A 7,528-nucleotide genomic window follows, 5' to 3' on the forward strand; every position below is an offset into this window, starting at 1 on the left:
GCTACTGGGGCAAATTAAATGCTCACACTCCACCACCTTAAATAGGAATTGCATCCCCCACTTTTTCAGGGTAATACAAGTTCCTAGAATAGGTGATACAGAATATGAGAGAATTTTTTTAAAAGGAGGAACTATTATTGAGCAACAGGGAGGAACTGGTTAGTAATTCCAACCAGAGGTAGGTCACATTGGGGTACATGAATATTACAAGGAAAAAGTGAGACAGTTAACATGTATCTTAGAGTAAGAAAAGCATTTTTTTAAAATCAGGGAAAACATTAGTATATTCAACAAACAAACTTTAAAATATATAACAACCTCTATAAATGAGTATTAAACACTAGAGGTCCAGTGCATGAATTCGTGCACCAGTGGGGTCCCTCAGCCTGCCCTGCAGGATCGGGCCAAAACCGGCTCTCTGACATTCCCTGAGGGGTCCCAATTTGCTAGCGGGTGCAGGCCAGGCCGAGGGAACCCACTGGTGCACAATCAGGGCCAGGGAGGGGCACGGGAGGTTGGCCAGCTGGGGAGGGACTGCAGGAGGGTTCCAGGGCGTGTCCAGCCCATCTTGCTCAGTCCTGATTGGTCGACCGGTTGATTGTCTCCCCCATGGTGGTCATTGCACATCATAGTGAGTGGTTGAGCAGCCTTAGCATATCATTAGCATATTATGCTTTGATTGTTTGAATGGATGACCAGACACTTAGCATATTAGGCTTTTATTATATAGGATTAGGTATTAGATCATCTTTAAAAGGAAAAGCCATGCCCTAGCTGGTTTGGCTCAGTGGATAGAGCATCGGCCTGTGGACTGAAGTGTCCTGGGTTTGATTCCAGTCAAGGGAACATGCCCAAAGTTGTGGGCTTGTTCCCAGTAGGGGGCATGCAAAAGGCAGCCAATCAATGATCCTCTCTCATCATTGATGTTTCTATCATTCTTTCCCTCTTCCTTCCTCTTTGAAATCAATTATATATATTTGAAAAGCTGTGGTTAACTTAAATGTTAAGAAGTTAACAAAAGATAGAAAAAGAAGCATATAGCTAAGGTTTTTGTTCTGTTTTTTGTTCTTCTTTGTTTATTTTCTAAGAGCAGCATTAAGCCACAGCATGTATGAGGAACAACCAACAGGTAATGAGTAAATAAAACAATTTCTGATAGTGAATTTGATAAGGAAAGGTGTGAGAAAACAGAATGCCAAGAAAGACCTGAGATCTAAGAAAAATGCCGAAGAGAAACTAAAGGAGCTTTTTAAGGTTTTATTGAAAGCAAGGTTATTAATAAAAGCAGAATAAGGGCAAAGCTTAAATAGGATGTACTACACAATTCTTTTATTTCTGCCTTCTCCACTATGGAGAATTGAAAAGTATAACAAATATTGCTGAGAAAGAATTGAAGTCCAAGGTAAGAAAGTGGTGATAAAGCCCCCAGTCATTTAAAATAAATTCAAGTAGTCAGCCCCAGATAACCTATATCCACAGATATTGAAAGCACTGACAGATATAATGTCTGTAATCTCAAAAAATTATGGAGAACAAAAGATGGGCTGAAAAACTGGAGATGTTCTGAATTTCGAAATATGATGCTATCTGCGGACTCCAGAAAACAGACTGGTAAACATGATATATCAAGCCAGTCAGTATAGGTTAGGTTTTGCTTCATTAACAAGTAATTACAAAATCCCAGTGACTTGAAATAACAAAGGCTTATTCCTTGTTCATCTTTTGCTCATGTTACATGTCCATTGCAAGTTGGCTCAGGCTCTGCTCTATTGTTGCCTTCACTTTGGGACCCAACCTGGGACATTCTGGCTGCCAAGACAGTGGGGGAAAAGATTCAGTGGGGCAGACTCATTCTTAAAGTGTTCTTCCAGAAGTGATATTTCACTGCTATTTACGTGACATTGACCAAAGCAACCTATGCAGACATATCTAATTTCAAGCAGGTGTGGAAGTGCTAGCCTACCATGCGTGCAGTGGGAAAGAGCTAGAATATCTGTGAGCAGCCTCGTTATCACCCGACAATAGGTGAGCACTTAGATCAGCAAGAGGTTGATTAAAAGGGGTCAAAATGGATTCAGAGCCAAGAGCAAATTAGCCTAACTTCCTTTTTGAAGAGTTATTAAACTCTTAAATACAGAATGCTATGTAACTTGACTTTAACAATGCATTTAGCTAAATTTCTTACATCCTTGTGGGTAAGATACAAAATTATAAGATGATAGAAATGTAGTTGTCTGGTTAACAATCAGACCTGGAGGGTATTGGTTTGTTTGTTCTACTGTCCACTCAGAGGGGACCCTTCCTGGTCGTGCCTGGGAAGGAAACGAAGATAAAACTGGAAGGAGAGCTAATGTATTGAATGACACAGTCAGGATTTCCAAATATCTTAACTGACTAAAATAGTCAAATTTCAGAAGAATAAATGCGAAGTGCTGTATTTAGAATCAAATGCATAAGCATATGGTGTGAACAACTAGATTTACTGCAAAGTCAATGCTATCTTTTAAAAAAATCTTATATTGAAGCATAAGATGTGCAGAGAATGCACAATTCACAAGTATATCGCTTGAATTATTTTAAAGTGAACAGAACCATGTCATCCCTACTCATATAAAAAACGGGTCCATTCCAAGCACTACAGAAGCTCCTTTCACGTCATCTCCCAGTCACTACCTCACTTGTTCCCAAAGGTAATTTCTCCCCTGAATTCTAACACTATAGACTATACGTTTTTAAAATGTTATATAAATAGGATTATACTGGATATATTCCTTTGTTTTTTTCTCTAGAGTTTGTGATACTCATCATCAATGTTGTGCATGCATCAATGCTTGTTCATTTTCGGTGCTGTATAGTATTCCTCCACTGCATTATAACATAAAGTATTTATCTATTCTACTACTGACCTACGAATTGTTTCTAGTCTTGAGATATCAGGATTAATGCTGTTAAGAACATTCTTGAGGCATTATTAGGTTCCAGGAGTGGTTGGTGGCTAAGTCATCTGTGGAGACATCTGGTCTCTTCAGGGCCATGGAACATGTGCCCGGGGCTCGAGACTCATCTGAGGCCCAACCAGAAACCCTAAAAGGACCGAGTTTCTAGGCAGAAACTTTTGTGATATTGGAATAGTAACAAGTACTGAAATAGAGAACAAATGTCAGAATGGTGAGGAAGCAAAAAGTCTGTGTCCTGTTCCTAGAATCTATTTCTGACGAATCTCTCAAGTATGGAACATATAATATTCTTGTCAGTTGGCTCAGTCAGCAGTCCATCTTGACACTCTGAAGAGCTGATGCAGAGAAGAGATGCTCAAGAGTGATGGGCAGCAGATTGGGAGGCTGAATAAAGTATCTATTTTTCTATACCAGGCAGGGAACCATCTAATGTTTTAATATTAGTCAGGAAATGAAGTAAACTCAATATGTGTGGTAATATCACCACAAAACTAAGACAAAACCCCCAAAGAATTGGACACTTCAACATGTACATAAAAAATGAAATGCTTTGTATGAAAAACTAAGAAATTACATTGGTTTGAGTTTACATGTCCTTAAAACTCCAATGAGCTGGTTCGCTTTTACCACTATTCAGCACATTTCCGAATTGGCTCTCCTGCAGAGAGCATGGATGGGCTTGAAGGAAATTCATGATGATATACCTGAAAAACACAACACTGTGTGTATGAATGTGAACACTTACACAAATGTGCATTTCACTGGATGGATGAGAAGAGGCAGAAATTGATGGACAAATGGCTCTGTGCCCAAATGAAATGAAGAACCACAGAGCTAAGGGAAGCAGCTTAATGAAGAAAAAAAAACAGGGTTTGAGGCTACTGAGCCCCAGCTCTACATATATTTTACTGTGTGAAGAACTTCCCTGAGACTCAGTTTCCTCGTCAGTAAAGTGAAGATGACACCTGCCTTACAGATTGGTGAGGACTAAGTGACAAGCACACAGTAACATATAAGAAAAAGCTGACAAAACGAAAAGCACTATACTGTCTTCCAGTTTCAGGGGGTGGGTTGGGGGGGGAATGTCAAGAATTGCTTTATTGAAAAAGGTAATTGAGGAAATAACACCATAATCATAAGTTTAAGCATTTTTTATTTTAAATACATTAAGCTTTAAGAAAAAAAGAGAACTTTTTTATACATGTGTTTTGATGAACATATGTATGCATTTCACTTGGGCATACACCTGAGTGGAATTGCTGGGGCAAAGGATATTGAACTTCAGTAGAGCCTGCCAGTTTTCTCAAGAGTTGGACCAATTTATACCGAGATATGAACTCCGAGCCCTCTATCCCAGCTAGCACTTGGTAATGTCAATCTTTTTCCATTTTAGCCATCTTGACAGGTATCTGTGGTTTTGTTTCCCTGGCGGTACTAATGAAATGAAGCACTGTTTCGTACGTTTATTGGCCATTTTGCTGCAATATTAAGGCACCTAAGCAGTGTTCAAATCTGGTCCAGAGCATTGGGTTAGTTCTGTTCATTTTATCTGAAGTTCATTGACTATCAAACATAAAGGACGATGGGAGAGTTTGGGAATGTTGTCAGGATATGATGACATTTAGGTGAAAACATCATTTGTCTCCACATATTTGAACTGAAATGTGAAAGTTAGGAGACAAAGTGCCCTGTGCAAAGTCTAATGTGGGTCCCCACATTCAACAAAAGAACTCCCTTACTTTCTCCCTCCAGTAGGGATTGCATTTGGCTAAGCAAGAATAAGGTTCATGGGAGGGTTGAAGAGGGAAAGGAAAGTTGGTGTTTTTTTTCCTTGGTGGGGGGAGCTAACTTATCAAACATGTGACCTTAAACCAGGGGTCCTCAAACTTTTTAAACAGGGGGCCAGTTCACTGTCCCTCAGACCGTTGGAGGGCCGGACTATAGTTTAAAAAAAAAAACTATGAACAAATTCCTATGCACACTGCACATATCTTATTTTGAAGTAAAAAAACAAAACGGGAACAAATACAATATTTGTATTTGTATGTGGCCCGCGGGCCGTAGTTTGAGGACCCCTGCCAGTAGTTTCTGTAGGAAATGATGCTCTGAAGAAGTTTCCACAGAGATGCTGAGGGGCCACAGAACTGAGACAGTCTGAGCAGAACTGAGCAAGGCAGGGTTCCCCTCCTGCCCTCTTCATTACCTACCACTTGCAAGACTCCCAGAGTTAGCAAATAAAAATAGAAATATATGACATCTAATTAAATTTGAATTTTACATAAATAATAATTTAGTATAAAAATACCCTCTCAAGTACTGCATTTTATCTAGCAGCCCCTTCAGTCTCGGCAATACCACACCCTCCTCACATGCACAGTATGGACTGTTTTGCTTTAGTTTTAACACCGTGTGGAGAGTGGGTTCGATTTTTCTCTAGGATTGACTAGGATCGACGGCTATCAGTCACTGGGAGGCAAACTTGGAATGTTTGAACTGGGAAGTCTTGGGTTTTCTTGTGGGAGGCTATTGTTTGACTACAAGGCTGTAGAGGTGATTAGTGGAAAGATGAGTTAAACGATTGCGAAGATTCCATGGGTTTAAAAGGTGACCTGAGAACCTTGGACAGCTTTTTCTGAGTTTATGATTACTAGGCAAGAAAAGTAGATGCATTTGGAGATTATGAAGACAAATGAAGATGGGAAACTAGAATAACAAAATTATTTGTTATGGGCTGAAGAGGCAAAGACCTCTAAAGTGAGTACCTGAGAATTTTTCTTGAGAACACCCATAAGATGATAACAGAAGTTTTTTATTTTAGAAGATAGTCTTCTGCTTTAAATCCTACATCAGAAAATAGTGATGTGGCACATTCCATGTGGCAATTGTAATTTATTAAGACCTTTTTGTGTGAAGCATTTTATATAGTTTGCCTCATTTAATCCTCAAAACAGCACTGAGGCGGCCTACTCTGGCTGAATGGCTCTCTCCCCACCGCACAGACACAGACCCATTGCGTTAGGTCACACGGTTGGAAAGCTAGGTCTTCAGATTTGGAAGTCTATGTGCTTTCTACTGTACTACACTACATCCCATTTGTATGTTTTACGACACTTGGGGATGTTTATGGCCCAGAGACAATACATATTTAATTTTAGAGCACTCTCAGTGCATGCTGATGGTACCCTCATCAATCATTTGGCCAACTCATTCACAGTCAAGGACACAGTGTGAACAGAGTGGGATCTGAGAAAACATGGATGCACCTAAGAATGAGGATTCTGAAAGAGTGAAAGAGCGAGCAGGTGAGCGAGGCCCCAAAGTTGTGCCAACAGAGTTTCCAGGATGGAGGAGTGTGTGCACAGTTTTTCTGCATAGAGAGAACTCAGCAGTACCCAAAAGTAAACATGAAGTTAAAGATCAATTATATCCATTATTGTTTCTGTAAATAGCTCTTCTAGAAACTTCTAACAGATTTCAGTTTTCACCCAATTTTACATTAATATGTAAAATAAAGTTTTACGAGTCCAAAAAAGGAGGTGATCTGAACATAAAGGAATCACGTTACTGCTCAGGAAACCTCGCCAGACCACTCCAGCCAAGGCAGCTTTTCCTCTGAGCTCTTAGGCACTTAGCTATAAATTCATGTGCCTTATTTTCTGTTTAAATATCCGTAATTATCTATTGATCTGTGCGTCTTCCTCTGCATTGTAAGTTTCTCTTGTACAGATCGGGTTCTACACCTGTTTCCTCCATAGCATCTTCCTAGCGCTCCCTTCACAGGGTAGGCATTTGCCTTTTGATGACTGAGGGGGATATCATGTGAAAAGTTTCGAAGAGAGGTAAAGACAGGTCAGAACAATGGCACATCCAGGATAAACAGCATAGGCAACACATGCCCTCAAGCTTCTAACTTAAGACACAGATAGAAGTGGAACCTTGACTCCTAGCCCAAGGCCTTCCCACTTTCAGCTCCAACACCTGTCATCTTCCCAGAGGGTCACCCTCAGCCAGTCTTCCTGCTGAGACTCCCAGTCCACATACCTCCTCCTCCTCCTCCAAGGCTGAGGAAGGCCAGAGCCTAGATTAGAGACTAGATCTTTCAGGAGAGTAGCAGCCAGGAAAGGGGCCTGGGTGGCATTATTCTGAAGACTGCGGAAGTACCATGTCTGTCGATAGCTGACCAGTAAAATGACAGTTTTGTCTAAAAGCCGTTTTCCTGGCCACACCCTCATCAGAAGCTCATTGTTTCATGTGCACTGACTATGCTTCTGATTGGCTGGCACTGCCCTGCCTCCCCTCCCCCGACAGCCCAGGGGCCTAGTGCTCAGACCTGGACTGGCTCTCGGGTTCTCTGGTCTAGACATGTGGGTTAAGGGTCAGTGAAATGGGGCAGTTGGTAGGTGACCATCGTAAAGGCAAGTATCTTTTGAGTAAGCAAACACGACGTTTTGGTCAATAATGATTATGGCTTTTACTAGGCCAATGGAATTTACCAGTTACAGTGCATTCAGTACTTATTTTCAGGGCCTTTTGTGTGGTAAATTTCTGACTTTTCTGACTGGTCATGTGGA

The sequence above is a fragment of the Myotis lucifugus genome, unplaced genomic scaffold, assembly GCF_000147115.1.
Source record: "Myotis lucifugus unplaced genomic scaffold, Myoluc2.0 scaffold_279, whole genome shotgun sequence".
Taxonomy (NCBI): domain Eukaryota; kingdom Metazoa; phylum Chordata; class Mammalia; order Chiroptera; family Vespertilionidae; genus Myotis; species Myotis lucifugus.